Source organism: Bos indicus, chromosome X (assembly GCF_029378745.1).
Source record: "Bos indicus isolate NIAB-ARS_2022 breed Sahiwal x Tharparkar chromosome X, NIAB-ARS_B.indTharparkar_mat_pri_1.0, whole genome shotgun sequence".
Lineage (NCBI taxonomy): Eukaryota > Metazoa > Chordata > Mammalia > Artiodactyla > Bovidae > Bos > Bos indicus.
The window spans coordinates 37707163-37722436 of NC_091789.1; the positions used below are offsets into that span (position 1 = coordinate 37707163).

Genomic DNA, 15274 nt, shown 5'->3' on the forward strand with positions numbered 1-15274 from the left:
TGTCGTCCCCTTCTCCTCCTGCCTTCAATCTTTCCCGGTATCAGGGTTTTTCCAATGAGTCAGTTCTTTGGATCAGGTGGCCAAAGTATTGGAGCTTCAGCTTCAGCATCAGTCTTTCCAATGAATATTCAGGACTGATCTCCTTTAGGATGGACTGGTTGGGTCTCCTTGCAGTCCAAGGGACTCTCAATAGTCTTCTCCAACACCACAGTGTAAAAGCATCAATTCTTCAGCCCTCGGCTTTCTTTATAGTACAACTCTTACATCGGTACATGACTACTGGAAAAACCATAGCCTTGACTAGAGGGACCTTTGTTGGCAAAGTAATGTCTCTGCTTTTTAATATGCTGTCTAGGTAGGTCATAGCTTTTCTTCCAAGGAGAAACTGTCTCTTAATTTCATTGCTGCAGTCACCATCTGCAGTGATTTTGGAGCCCAAGAAAATAAAGTATCTGTTTCCATTGTTTCCCTATCTATTTGACATGAAGTGATGGAACCAGATGCCATGATCTCAGTTTTCTGAATGTTGAGTTTTAAGCCAACTTTTTCACTCTCCTCTTTCACTTTTATCAAGAGGCTCTTTAGTTTGTTTTCTAATGTTATATTATATATACATATATATATATATATATATATATATATATATATATAAACATATAGCATTATGGGGGTTAAGGCATCCAACCTCCCATGGAGTTAATAATTCATGTATAACTTTTGACTCCCCCAAATAGCAATACTTTTGCCTGGAATCCTTACCAATAACATAAAAAGCTGATCAACACATATTTTGTATGTTATATGTATTACATACTTATACATAAAGTGCTCTTAGAATAAAGTGAGTTAGAGAAAACAAAATGTTGTTAAGAAAGCCATAATGAAGGGGAAATACATTTACAGTACTGTACTGCATTTATCAATACCATCGGTGTACATCGTCTGTTTATAACATGAATCATCTGCATGTCAGTATCTACATCAATATTGCATTATCTGATATAACACTATAAATGTTATTTGTATTACTAACACTAGACATAAAAATGAAAGATGGTGTAATGGTAGAGATTAACTTATTTGTAAAGCAGAAATAGAAACATAGACTGTAGAAAACAAGCTTACAGTTACCATGGAGACAAAAGGAGGGGTGGGATGAATTGGGAGGCTGGGGTTGACATATATACACTATTGATACTATATGTAAAATAGGATAACTAATTAGAATCTACTGTAGAGCACAGGGAACTCTATTCAATCCTCTGTGGTGATCTAAACGGGAAGGAAATCCAGAAAAGAGTGGAGATTATATATTTATATATATATATCACTGATTCAGGCTTCCCTGGTGGCTCAGCAGTATAGAATCTGCCTGCAATGCAGGAGATCCCAGTTTAATCCCTGGGTCAGGAAGATCCCCTGGAGGAGGGCATGGCAACCCACTCCAGTATTCTTGCCTGGAGAGAGGAGCCTGGTGGGCTGCAGTGCACAGGGTCGCACAGAGTCAGACATGACTGAAGTGATTAAGCAGCAGCAGCAGCACTGACTCACTTTGCTGTACAGCAAAAAACTAACACAACCTCATAAAGCAACTATTCCCCAATAAAAAGTAATTTAAAAAGAAAGACAATGTTAAAGAGAAATACACATTTATTTACAGCTATAACAATTCATGCTTTGATAATGTAGAAGCAGTAATATGATTGCTTTATGGTAACTTAGCCTATCTATACACTAAGGAACGAATCATTATAAAAATTCTATGGTGTAAAAGATTACAGCCAGTATTAGAAACACTGATACATTTTTTAAAAGATCACTTCCTGTGGTCCTAAGATGGCGGAGGAATAGGGCGGGGATACCACTTTCTCCCCCACAAATTCATCAAAAGAACATTTGAATGCTGAGTAAATTCCACAAAACAACTTCTGAATGCCAGCAGAGGACATCAGGCACCCAGAAAAGCAGCCCATTGTCTTCGAAAGGAGATGGAGAAGTCTTGAGGTTACTGTGAAAATACAACTGAAAACCAGAAGCAGGAGGCTTAAGTACAAATCCTGAGAACACCAGAGAACTCCTGACTCAAGGGAACATTAATCCACAGGAGCTCATCTGAAACCAAGCACCACCCAAGGGCCAACAAGTTCTAGAGCAAGACATACCACGCAAATTCTCCAGCAACACAGCAACATAGCCCTGAGCTTCAATATACAGGCTGCCAAAAGTCACCCCAAACCCATTGACATCTCATAACTCATTACTGGACACTTCATTGCACTCCAGAGAGAAGAAATCCAGCTCCACCCACCAGAACACCGACACAAGCTTCCCTAACCAGGAAACCTTGACAAGTCACCCATACAACCCCACCCACAGTGAGGAACCTCCACAATAAAAGAACTCCACAAACTGCCAGAATACCGAAAGGCCACCCCAAACACAGCAATATAAACAAGATGAAGAGACAGAGGAATAGCCAACAGGTAAAGGAACAGGATAAATGCCCATCAAACCAAACAAAAGAGGAAGGGATAGGGCATCTACCTGATAAATAATTCTGAATAATGATAGTGAAAATGATCCAAAATATTGAAAACAAAATGGAATCACAGATAAATAGCCTGGAGGCAAGGACTGAGAAGAGGCAAGAAAGGTTTAACAAGTACCTAGAAGAAATAAAAAAGAGTCAATACATAATAAATAATGCAATAAATGATATCAAAAACACTCTGGAGGGAACCAACAGTAGAATAATGGAGGCAGAAGATAGGATAAGTGAGATAGAAGATAGAATGGTAGAAATAAATGAAGAAGAGAGGAAAAAAGAAAAACGAATTAAAAGAAATGAGGACAATCTCAGAGACCTCTGGGACAATGTTAAACGCCCCAACATTCGAATCATAGGAGTCCCAGAAGAAGAAGACAAAAAGAAACACCATGAGAAAATATTTGAGGAGATAATAATTGAAAACGTCCCTAAAATGAGGAAGGAAATAATCACCCAAGTCCAAGAAACCAAGAAAGTCCCAAACAGGATAAACCCAAGGTGAAACACCCCAAGACACATATTAATCACATTAACAAAGATCAAACACAAAGAATATATATCAAAAGCAGCAAGGGAAAAACAACAAATAACACACAAGGGGATTCCCATAAGGATAACAGCTGATCTTTCAATAGAAACTCTTCAGGCCAGGATGGAATGGCAGGACATACTTAAAGTGATGAAAGAAAATAATCTACACCCCAGATTACTGTACCCAGATCAGATCAGTCGTTCAGTCGTGTCCAACTCTTTGTGACCCCATGAATTGCAGCACCCCAGGCCTCCCTGCCCATCACCAACTCCCAGAGTTCACTCAGACTCACGTCCATCGAGTCAGTGATGCCATCCAGCCATCTTATCCTCTGTCGTCCCTTTCTCCTCCTGCCCCTAATTCCTCCCAGCATCAGAGTTTTTTCCAATGAGTCAACTCTTCGCAGGAAGTGGCCAAAGTACTGGAGTTTCAGCTTTAGCATCATTCCTTCCAAAGAAATCCCAGGGCTGATCTCCTTCAGAATGGACTGGTTGGATCTCCTTGCAGTCCAAGGGACTCTCAAGAGTCTTCTCCAACACCACAGTTCAAAAGCATCAATTCTTCGGCGCTCAGCCTTCTTCACAGTCCAACTCTCACATCCATACATGACCACAGGAAAAACCATAGCCTTGACTAGACGAATCTTTGTTGGCAAAGTAATGTCTCTGCTTTTGAAGATGCTATCTAGGTTGGTCATAACCTTCCTTCCAAGGAGTAAGTGTCTTTTAATTTCATGGCTGCAGTCACCATCTGCAGTGATTTTGGAGCCCAGAAAAATAAAGTCTGACACTGTTTCCACTGTTTCCCCATCTATTTCCCATGAAGTGATGGGACCGGATACCATAATCTTCGTTTTCTGAATGTTGAGCTTTAAGCCAACTTTTTCACTCTCCACTTTCACTTTCATCAAGAGGCTTTTGAGTTCCTCTTCACTTTCTGCCATAAGTGTGGTGTCATCTGCATATCTGAGTCTATTGATATTTCTCCCGGCAATCTGGATTCCAGTTTGTGTTTCTTTCAGCTCAGCCTTTCTCATGATGTACTCTGCATAGAAGTTAAATAAACAGCGTGACAATATACAGCCTTGACGAACTCCTTTTCCTATTTGGAACCAGTCTGTTGTTCCATGTCCAGTTCTAACTGTTGCTTCCTGACCTGCATACAGATTTCTCAAGAGGCAGATCAGGTGGTCTGGTATTCCCATCTCTTTCAGAATTTTCCAAAGTTTATTGTGATCCACACAGTCAAAGGCTTTGGCATAGTCAATAAAGCAGAAATAGATGTTTTTCTGGAATTCTCTTGCTTTTTGTATGATCCAGTGGATGTTGGCAACTTGATCTCTGGTTCCTCTGCCTTTTCTAAAACCAGCTTGGACATCAGGAAGTTCACGGTTCACAAATTGCTGAAGCCTGGCTTGGAGAATTTTGAGCATTACTTTACTAGTGTGTGAGATGAGTGCAATTGTGCGGTAGTTTGAGCATTCTTTGGCATTGCCTTTCTTTGGGATTGGAATGAAAACTGACCTTTTCCAGTCCTGTGGCCACTGCTGAGTTTTGCAAATTTGCTGGCATATTGAGTGCAGCACTTTCACAGCATCATCTTTCGGGATTTGGAATAGCTCAACTGGAATTCCATCACCTCCACTAGCTTTGTTCGTAATGATGCTTCCTAAGGCCCACTTGACTTCACATTCCAGGATGTCTGGCTCTAGGTCAATGATCACACCATCGTGATTATCTCGGTCGTGAAGATCTTTTTTATACAGTTCTTCTGTGTATTCTTGCCATCTCTTCTTAATATCTTCTGCTTCTGTTAGGTCCACACCATTTCTGTCCTTTATCGAGCCCATCTTTGCACGAAATGTTCCTTTGGTATCTCTGATTTTCTTGAAGAGATCCCTAGTCTTTCCCATTCTGTTGTTTTCCTCTATTTCTTTGCATTGATTACTGAAGAAGGCTTTCTTATCTCTTCTAGCTATTCTTTGGAACTCTGCATTCAGATGCCTATATCTTTCCTTTTCTCCTTTGCTTTTGGCTTCTCTTCTTTTCACAGCTATTTGTAAGGCCTCCCCAGACAGCCATTTTGCTTTTTTGCATTTCTTTTCCATGGGGATGGTCTTGATCCCTGTCTCCTGTACAATGTCACGAACCTCAGTCCATAGTTCATCAGGCACTCTATCTGTCAGATCTAGGCCCTTAAATCTATTTCTCACTTCCACTGTATAATCATAAGGGATTTGATTTAGGTCTCAAACACCACCAAATCAGCTCTCCAACAAATGCTAAAGGATCTTCTCTAGACAGGAAAAACAAAAAGGGTGTATAAACTCGAACCCAAAACAATAAAGTAAATGGCAACGGGATCATACTTATCAGTAATTACCTTAAATGTAAATGGGTTGAATGCCTCAACCAATAGACAAAGACTGGATGAATGGGTACAAAAACAAGACCCCTATATATGTTGTCTACAGGAGACCCACCTCAAAACAAGGGACACATACAGACTGAAAGTGAAGGGCTGGAAAAAGATATTCCATGCAAATAGAGACCAAAAGAAAGCAGGAGTAGCAATACTCATATCAGATAAAATAGACTTTAAAAGAAAGGCTGTGAAAAGAGTCAAAGAAGGACACTACATAATGATCAAAGGATCAATCCAAGAAGAAGATATAACAATTATAAATATATATGCACCCAACATAAGAGCACCGCAATGTGTAAGAAAAATGCTAAGAAGTATGAAAGGGGAAATTAACAATAACACAATAATAGTGGGAAACTTTAATACCCCATTCACACCTATGGATAGATCAACTAAACAGAAAATTAAGAAGGAAACACAAACTTTAAATTATACAATAGACCAATTAGACCTAATTGATATCTATAGGACATTTCACCCAACAACAATGAACTTCACCTTTTTCTCAAGCACACACAGAACCTTCTCCAGGGTAGATCACATCCTGGGCCATAAATCTAGCCTTGGTAAATTCAAAAAAATTGAAATCATTCCAAGCATCTTTTCTGACCACAATGCAGTAAGATTAGATGTCAATTACAGGAGAAAAACTATTAAAAATTCCAACATATGGAGGCTGAACAACACACTGCTGAATAACCAGTAAATCACAGAAGAAATCAAAAAAGAAATCAAAATATGCATAGAAACGAATGAAAATGAAAACACAACAATCCAAAGCCTGTGGAATACTGTAAAAGCAGTGCTAAGGGGAAGGTTCATAGCAATACAGGCATACCTCAAGAAACAAGAGAAAAGTCAAATAAATAACCTAACTCTACACCTAAAGCAACTAGAAAAGGAAGAAATGAAGAACCCCAGGGTTAGTAGAAGGAAAGAAATCTTAAAAATTAGGGCAGAAATAAATGCAAAAGAAACAAAAGAGACCATAGCAAAAATCAACAAAGCCAAAAGCTGGTTCTTTGAGAACATAAATAAAATTGACAAACCATTAGCCAGACTCATGAAGAAACAAAGGGAGAAAAATCCAATCAATAAAATTAGAAATGAAAATGGAGAGATCACAACAGACAATACAGAAATACAAAGGATCCTAAGAGATTACTATCAGCAACTATATGCCAATAAAATGGACAACTTGGAAGAAATGGACAAATTCTTAGAAAAGTACAACTTTCCAAAACTAACCAGGAAGAAATGGAAAATCTTAACAGATCCATCAAAAGCACAGAAATTGAAACTGTAATCAGAAATCTTCTAGCAAACAAAAGCCCAGGACCAGACAGCTTCACAGCTGAATTCTACCAAAAAGTTAGAAAAGAGCTAACACCTATCCTACTCAAACTCTTCCAGAAAGTTGCAGAGGAAGGTAAACTTCCAAACTCATTCTATGAGGCCACCATCACCCTAATACCAAAACCTGACAAAGATTCAAAAAAAAAAAAAAAAAGCAAACTACAGGCCAATATCACTGATGAACATAGATGTAAAAATCCTTAACAAAATTATAGGAATCAGAATCCAACAACACATTAAAAGATCATACATCATGATCAAGTGGGCTTTATCCCGGGGATGCAAGGATTCTTCAATATCCGCAAATCAATCAATGTAATACACCACATTAACAAACATTTTGAACTGTGGGGTTGGAGAAGACTTTTGGGAGTCCGTTGGACTGCAAGGAGATCCAACCAGTCCATTCTAAAGGAGATCAGCCCTGGAATTTCTTTGGAAAGAATGATGCTAAAGCTGAAACTTCAGTACTTTGGCCACCTCATGCAAAGAGTTGACTCAATGGAAAAGACTCTGATGCTGGGAGGGATTGGGGGCAGGAGGAGAAGGGGAAGACAGAGGATGAGATGGCTGCATGGCATCACTGACTCGATGGACGTGAGTCTGAGTGAACTCCGGGAGTTGGTGATGGACAGGGAGGCCTGGCGTGCTGCAATTCATGGGGTTGCAAAGAGTTGGACACGACTGAGCAACTGAACTGAACTGAACTGAACAAACTGAAAAATAAAAGCCATATGATTATCTCAATAGATGCAGAGAAAGCCTTTGACAAAATTCAACATCCATTTATGATAAAAAGTCTCCAGAAAGAAGGAATAGAAGGAACATACCTCAACATTATAAAAGCTGTATATGAAAAACCCACAGCAAACATTATCCTCAATGGTGAAAAATTGAAAGCATTTCCCCTAAAGTCAGGAACAAGACAAGGGTGCCCACTCTGACCACTACTATTCAACATAATTTTGGAAGTTTTGGCCACAGCAATCAGAGCAGAAAAAGAAATAAAAGGAATCCAAACTGTAAAAGAAGAAGTAAAACTCACATTGTTTGCAGATGACATGATCTTCTACATAGAAAACCCTAAAGACTCCAGCAGAAAATTAATAGAGCTAATCAATGAACATAGTAAATTTGTAGGATATAAAATCAACACACAGAAATCCCTTGCATTCCTATACACTAATAATGAGAAAATAGAAAGAGAAATTAAAGAAACAATTCTGTTCACCAGTTGAATCACGTGAATACACCAGGATTCTTGGCCCCCGGAGGAGAAGAATTCAATCCGGGGCCAGAGACGAGGCTTGATCGCTCAGAGCTTTTGTGTAATAAAGTTTTATTAAAGTATAAAGGAGATAGAGAAAGCTTCTGACATAGGCATCAGAAGGGGGTAGAAAGAGTACCCCCCTGCTAGTCTTTAGCTGGATGTTATATAGTCACTAGCAGTCTGTTAATGAAAGAAAGGAATGTCTTAAAATTCAGAATGGCACCAAGCCCCTCACCCATAAGATGCATTTTGGGATAATCTTGGCACCAAATGGTTTATCCTGGGCCATAAAACGATTAACTTGAATCTTGAAGAAGGGCAGATCACCATACAAATAGTTTCATTTACATAGATTAGGGGAACAATATCTGAGTATAACATACTGGTTTGTCAAGTAGGTTCTGGGCCAAGAGGCGGAACCGACTTGGAGACAGAGTTTGGGGTAAAGGCGTAGTACATTAGCATAGCTTAAGACAAACATTTCCATAAGAAAAAGGCATTGGTTATCTCTAGGCTCAAGAATAGCTAACTTCAGGTGAAACCAGGTGTCATTATGGCAACACAGTATTTTAAGAGAAACCTCCCTTTAAATTTGTATAGAGAAGGAAAAAATATTGCTAGTTTGTTTCCTCCAGCCCCTTAAGAGAGATAAAAATGTCTGACACTTGCAGGCTATTTCCTCTATTTGGAGACCCCTGGCCTTCCTGCCTGTTACCCTCTCAACCATTGCAACGAAAAGAATAAACTACTTAGGAATATATCTACCTAAAGAAACTAAAGACCTATATATAGAAAACTATAAAACACTGGTGAAAGAAATCAAAGAGGACACTAATAGATGGAGAAATATACCATGTTCATGGATCGCAAGAATCAATATAGTGAAAATGAGTATATTACCCAAAGCAATCTATAGATTCAATGCAATACCTATCAAGCTACCAATGGTATTCTTCACAGAGCTAGAACAAATAATTTCACAATTTGTATGGAAATACAAAAAAACTCGAATACCAAAGCAATCTTGAGAAAGAAGAATGGAACTTCTTGAATCAACCTGCCTGACTTCAGGCTCTCCTACAAAGCCACCGTCATCAAGACAGTATGGTACTGGCACAAAGACAGAAATATAGATCACTGGAACAAAATAGAAAGCCCAGAGATAAAGCCACGCACCTATGGACACCTTATCTTTGACAATGGAGGAAGGAATATACTATGGAGAAAAGACAATCTCTTTAACAAGTGGTGCTGGGAAAACTGGTCAACCACTTGGAAAAGAATGAAACTAGAATACTTTCTAACACCATACACAAAAATAAACTCAAAATGGATTAAAGATCTAAATGTAAGACCAGAAACTATAAAACTCTTAGAGGAGAACATAGGCAAAACACTCTCCGACATAAATCACAGCAGGATCCTCTGTGACCCACCTCCCAGAATATTGGAAATAAAAGCAAAAATAAACAAATGGGACCTAATTAAAATTAAAAGTTTCTTCACAACAAAGGAAACTATAAGCAAGGTGAAAAGACAGCCTTCAGAATGGGAGAAAATAATAGCAAATGAAGCAACTGACAAACAACTAATCTCAAAAATACACAAGCAACTCCTGCAGCTCAATTCCAGAAAAATAAACGACCCAATCAAAAAAATGGGTCAAAGAACTAAACAGACATTTCTCCAAAGAAGACATACAGATGGCTAACAAACACATGAAAACATGCTCAACATCACTCATTATCAGAGAAATGCAAATCAAAACGACAATGAGGTACCATTTCACGCCAGTCAGAATGGCTGCTATCCAAAAGTCTACAAGCAATAAATTCTGGAGAGGGTGTGGAGAAAGGGGAACCCTCTTACATTGTTGGTGGGAATGCAAACTAGTACAGCCACTATGGAGAACAGTGTGGAGATCCCTTTAAAAAACTGGAAATAGAACTGCCTTATGACCAAACAATCCCACTGCTGGGCATACACACTGAGGAAACCAGAATTGACAGAGACAGGTGTACCCCAACGTTCATTGCAGCACTGTTTATAATAGCCAGAATGTGGAAGCAACCAAGATGTCCATAAGCAGATAAATGGATAAGAAAGCTGTGGTACATATACACAATGGAATATTACTCAGCCATTAAAAATAATACATTTGAATCAGTTCTAATGAGGTGGATGAAACTGGAGCCTATTATACAGAGTGAAGTAAGCCAGAAAGAAAAACACCAATACAGTATACTAACTCCTTATTGCCAAATTCAGACTGAAATTGAATAAAGTAGGGAAAACCACTAGACCATTCAGGTATTACCTAAATCAAACCCCTTATGATTATACAGTGGAAGTGAGAAATAGATTTAAGGGACTAGATCTGATAGATAGAGTGCCTGATGAACTATGGACTGAGGTTCGTGACATTGTACAGGAGACAGGGATCAAGATCATCCCCATGGAAAAGAAATGCAAAAAAGCAAAATGGCTGTCTGGGGAGGCCTTACAAATAGCTGTGAAAAGAAGAGAAGCCAAAAGCAAAGGAGAAAAGGAAAGATATAAACATCTGAATGCAGAGTTCCAAAGAATAGCAAGAAGAGATAAGAAAGCCTTCTTCAGTGATCAATGCAAAGAAATAGAGGAAAACAACATAATGGGAAAGACTAGAGATCTCTTCAAGAAAATTAGAGATACCAAGGGAATATTTCCTGCAAAGATGGGCTAGATAAAGGACAGAAATGGTATGGACCTAACAGAAGCAAAAGATATTAAGGAGAGGTGGCAAGAATACACAGAAGAACTGTACAAAAAAGATCTTCACAACCCAGCTAATCATGATGGTGTGATCACTGACCTAGAGCCAGACATCCTGGAATGTGAAGTCAAGTGGGCCTTAGAAAGCATCACTATGAACAAAGCTAGTGGAGGTGATGGAATTCCAGTTGACCTATTTCAAATCCTGAAAGATGATGCTGTGAAAGTGCTGCACTCAATATGCCAGCAAATTTGCAAAACTCAGCAGTGGCCACAGGACTGGAAAAGGTCAGTTTTCATTCCAATCCCAAAGAAAGGCAATGCCGAAGAATGCTCAAACTACCACACAATTGCACTCATCTCATATGCTAGTAAAGTAATGCTCAAAATTCTCCAAGCCTGGCTTCAGCAATACATGAACCGTGAAATTCCAGATGTTCAAGCTGGTTTCAGAAAAGGCAGGGGAACCAGAGATCAAATTGCCACAAGGATCATGGAAAAAGCAAGAGAGTTCCAGAAAAACATCCATTTCTGCTTTATTGACTATGCCAAAGCCTTTGACTGTGTGGATCACAATCAACTGTGGAAAATTCTGAAAGAGATGGGAATACCAGACCACCTGACCTGCCTCTTGAGAAATCTGTATGCTGGTCAGGAAGCAACAGTTAGAACTGGACATGGAACAACAGGCTGGTTCCAAATAGGAAAAGGAGTACGTCAAGGCTGTATATTGTCACCCTGATTATTTAACTTATATGCAGAGTACATCATGAGAAATGCTGGACTGGAAGAAAAACAAGCTGGAATCAAGATTGCCGGGAGAAATATCAATAACCTCAGATATGCAGATGACACCACCCTTATGGCAGAAAGTGAAGAGGAACTCAAAAGCCTCTTGATGAAAGTGAAAGTGGAGAGTGAAAAAGTTGGCTTAAAGCTCAACATTCAGAAAACGAAGATCATGGCATCCGGTCCCATCACTTCATGGGAAATAGATGGGGAAACAGTGTCAGACTTTGTTTTTTGGGCTCCAAAATCACTGCAGATGGTGACTGCAGCCATGAAATTAAAAGACACTTACTCCTTGGAAGGAAAGTTATGACCAACCTAGATAGCATCTTAAAAAGCAGAGACATTACTTTGCCAACAAAGGTCCATCTAGTCAAGGCTATGGTTTTTCCTGTGGTCATGTATGGATGTGAGAGTTGGACTGTGAAGAAGGCTGAGCGCCAAAGAATTGATGCTTTTAAACTGTGGTGTTGGAGAAGACTCTTGAGAGTCCCTTGGACTGCAAGGAGATCCAACCAGTCCATTCTGAAGGAGATCAGCCCTGGGATTTCTTTGGAAGGAATGATGCTGAAGCTGAAACTCCAGTACTTTGGCCACCTCATGCGACGAGTTGACTCATTGGAAAAGACTCTGATGCTGGGAGGGATTGGGGGCAGAAGGAGAAGGGGACAACAGAGGATGAGATGGCTGGATAGCATCACTGACTCGATGGACGTGAGTCTGAGTGAACTCCGGGAGTTGGTGATGGCCAGGGAGGCCTGGTATGCTGTGATTCATGGGGTCACAAAGAGTCGGACAGAACTGAGTGACTGAACTGAACTGAACTGAATGCATAAATATGGAATTTAGAAAGATGGTAACTATAACCCTGAATGCGAGACAGCAAAAGAGACACAGATGTATAGAACAGTCTTTTGGTCTCTGTGGGAGAGGGCAAGGATGGGATGATTTTGGAGAATGGCATTGAAACATGTATAATATCCTATGTGAAACGCATTGCCAGTCCAGGTTCGATACCTGATACAGGATGCTTGGGGCTGATGCACTGGGATGACCCAGAGGTATGGTATGGGGAGGGAGGTGGGAGAGGGGTTCAGGATGGAGAGGACATGTACACCCGTGGCAGATTCATGTTGATGTATGGCAAAACCAATACAATATTATAAAGTAATTGGCCTCCAGTGAAAATAAATAAATTTATATTTTAAAAAATTAAAAAAATCATTCAATAAAAAAATAAATAAAGATCACTTCCCTGTGATTATAGGCTTATACACAACTTTCTCCAGTTGCAAGAAAGCTATACTGTACAGTAATATAATTCTTTGAAAGCAAAGTTATAAAATAGTAAGCCAACTAGCACATTAATTTTATATTAAGCTTTTCCTGTGGGAGTCGCCGGGTTGAGAGGAGCATGGCCTTCTCCTCTCCCCACCATGGCGTGTGCTCGTCCACTGATATCAGTGTACTCTGAAAAGGGGGAGTCCTCTGGCAAAAATGTCACTTTGCCTGCTGTGTTCAAGGCTCCCATTCGACCCGATATTGTTAACTTTGTTCACATCAACTTGTGCAAAAACAACAGACAGCCCTATGCTGTCAGTGAATTAGCAGGTCATCAAACCAGTGCTGAGTCTTGAGGTACCAGCAGAGCTGTGGCTCGAATTCCCAGGGTTCAAGGTGGCGGGACTCACCGTTCTGGTCAGGGTGTTTTTGGAAATATGTGTCGTGGGGGCCGCATGTTTGCACCAACCAAGACCTGGCGACTTTGGCACCGCAGAGTGAATACAACGCAGAAGCGATACGCCATCTGCTCTGCACTGGCTGCCTCAGCCTTACCAGTGCTGGTCATGTCTAAAGGTCATCATATAGAGGAAGTTCCTGAACTTCCTTTGGTGGTGGAAGATAAAGTTGAAGGCTACAAGAAGACCAAAGAGGCTGTTTTGCTTCTGAAGAAACTTAAGGCCTGGAATGATATTAAAAAGGTCTATGCCTCTCAGCAAATGAGACCTGGCAAAGGCAAAATGAGAAACCATCGCCATATCCAGCACAGGGGACCCTGTATCACCTATAATGAGGACAATGGTATCATCAAGGCCTTCAGAAACATCCCTGGAATTACTCTGCTTAATTTAGTAAGCAAGCTGAACATTTTGAAACTTGCTCCTGGTGGTCATGTGGGACGTTTCTGCATTTGGACTGAAAGTGCTTTCCAAAAGTTAGATGAGCTGTATGGCACTTGGCATAAAGCAGCCTCCCTCAAGAGTAACTACAACCTCCTCATGCACAAGATGCTCAATACAGACCTTAGCAGAATCTTGAAAAGCCCAGAAATCCAAAGAGCACTCCGAGCATCACACAAGAAGATTCATTGCAGAGTCCTGAAGAAGAATCCACTGAAAAACCTGAGAATCATGTTGAAGCTTAACCCATATGCAAAGACCATGCACTGGAACACCATTCTTCGACAGGCCAATAACCACAAAATCCGCATGGATAATGCAGCAGCAGCACTAGAAGCCAAATCAGATCAGAAGGGGGTTCAGGGCAAGAAGCATGTGGTGGGAAACAAAGAAAAGAAGGCTGTTGGTGATAAGAAGCTGAAGAAGCCTGTGGTAGGAAAAGAGGCTGCAAGGACCAAGAAACCAGCAGCTGAAAAGAAGCCCATAGAAAAGAAACCCACCTCAGAGGAAAAGAAGGCTGCTGCATAAACTTAAATTTGTTTATTCCATAAATGCCAAATCATTTTGGACAGCTAATTTTGAATAAAGACCTGAACAAAGAGGCAATGAGAAACATGAAAAAAAATTTATATTAAATATCAGTCACTTCACACTTATGTCAGGATGGGCTGCCCACTTCAGTACAAGTCTTGCATATAATGTTCTACACAATGAACCACTGGGCAATGATGATAGAAAAAAGTCTACACAGTTCTTGTCATACAGTAATTAGATTTTCATATGAAGACATGTGCCCCCAGCAGATAAGTTTATTAAGTGTATGGCATAATGATTATTTATTATTCATTAAATGCAAATTTATCTTCATTCTCACGTCTCCACACTGGGGCGGAGGAGGAGGCCCTTGCTCTTGCCATCTTGGGTGGCACAGAAGGTGGAAAGGAAGGATCTTGGAGAGATTCAAAAGCTAATTGACACCACACCAGAAGAATTACTGGTGAGAGGCAGGCATACTTGGTGTAACCTTATGGAAATACATTATAGATTCTGATATTCTTGTCTTCTCATTTATTGAATAATGTTTGTATATCATCATCGTTTCACTGATTACTTTAGTTTCAGGGCCCGTATCATAGAAGTATTCATAATGTAAAAACAGTCAAAAGCAATGCTGCATAATTGGAACCCTTCTGCAAGACTGTCTGATGTCAATTTGTTTTCTGGCACCATTTTTATTTCGTCTTCTTCTTCACTGTCTGTCACTGGTTCAGAGGTACTCATCTCCATGAATTCCTCTTGTGAATTCCTCTGGGGTGGTATCAATTAGCTTTCTAATCTCTCCAAGATCTGTATCTTAAAACCCTTCATTCCCCAGTGTTATTTTTCTTCTGTTTTGTTTTGCCACATCCACAAACTCTATCATG

At 39.9% G+C, this 15274-nt stretch overlaps 1 pseudogene; it reads left to right on the forward strand.

Annotated features, from left to right (window-relative positions):
- The first annotated feature begins 13066 nt into the window (after positions 1–13066).
- On the forward strand, positions 13067–14433 carry LOC139180988 (large ribosomal subunit protein uL4 pseudogene; annotated as a pseudogene).
- Positions 14434–15274: the final 841 nt, after the last annotated feature.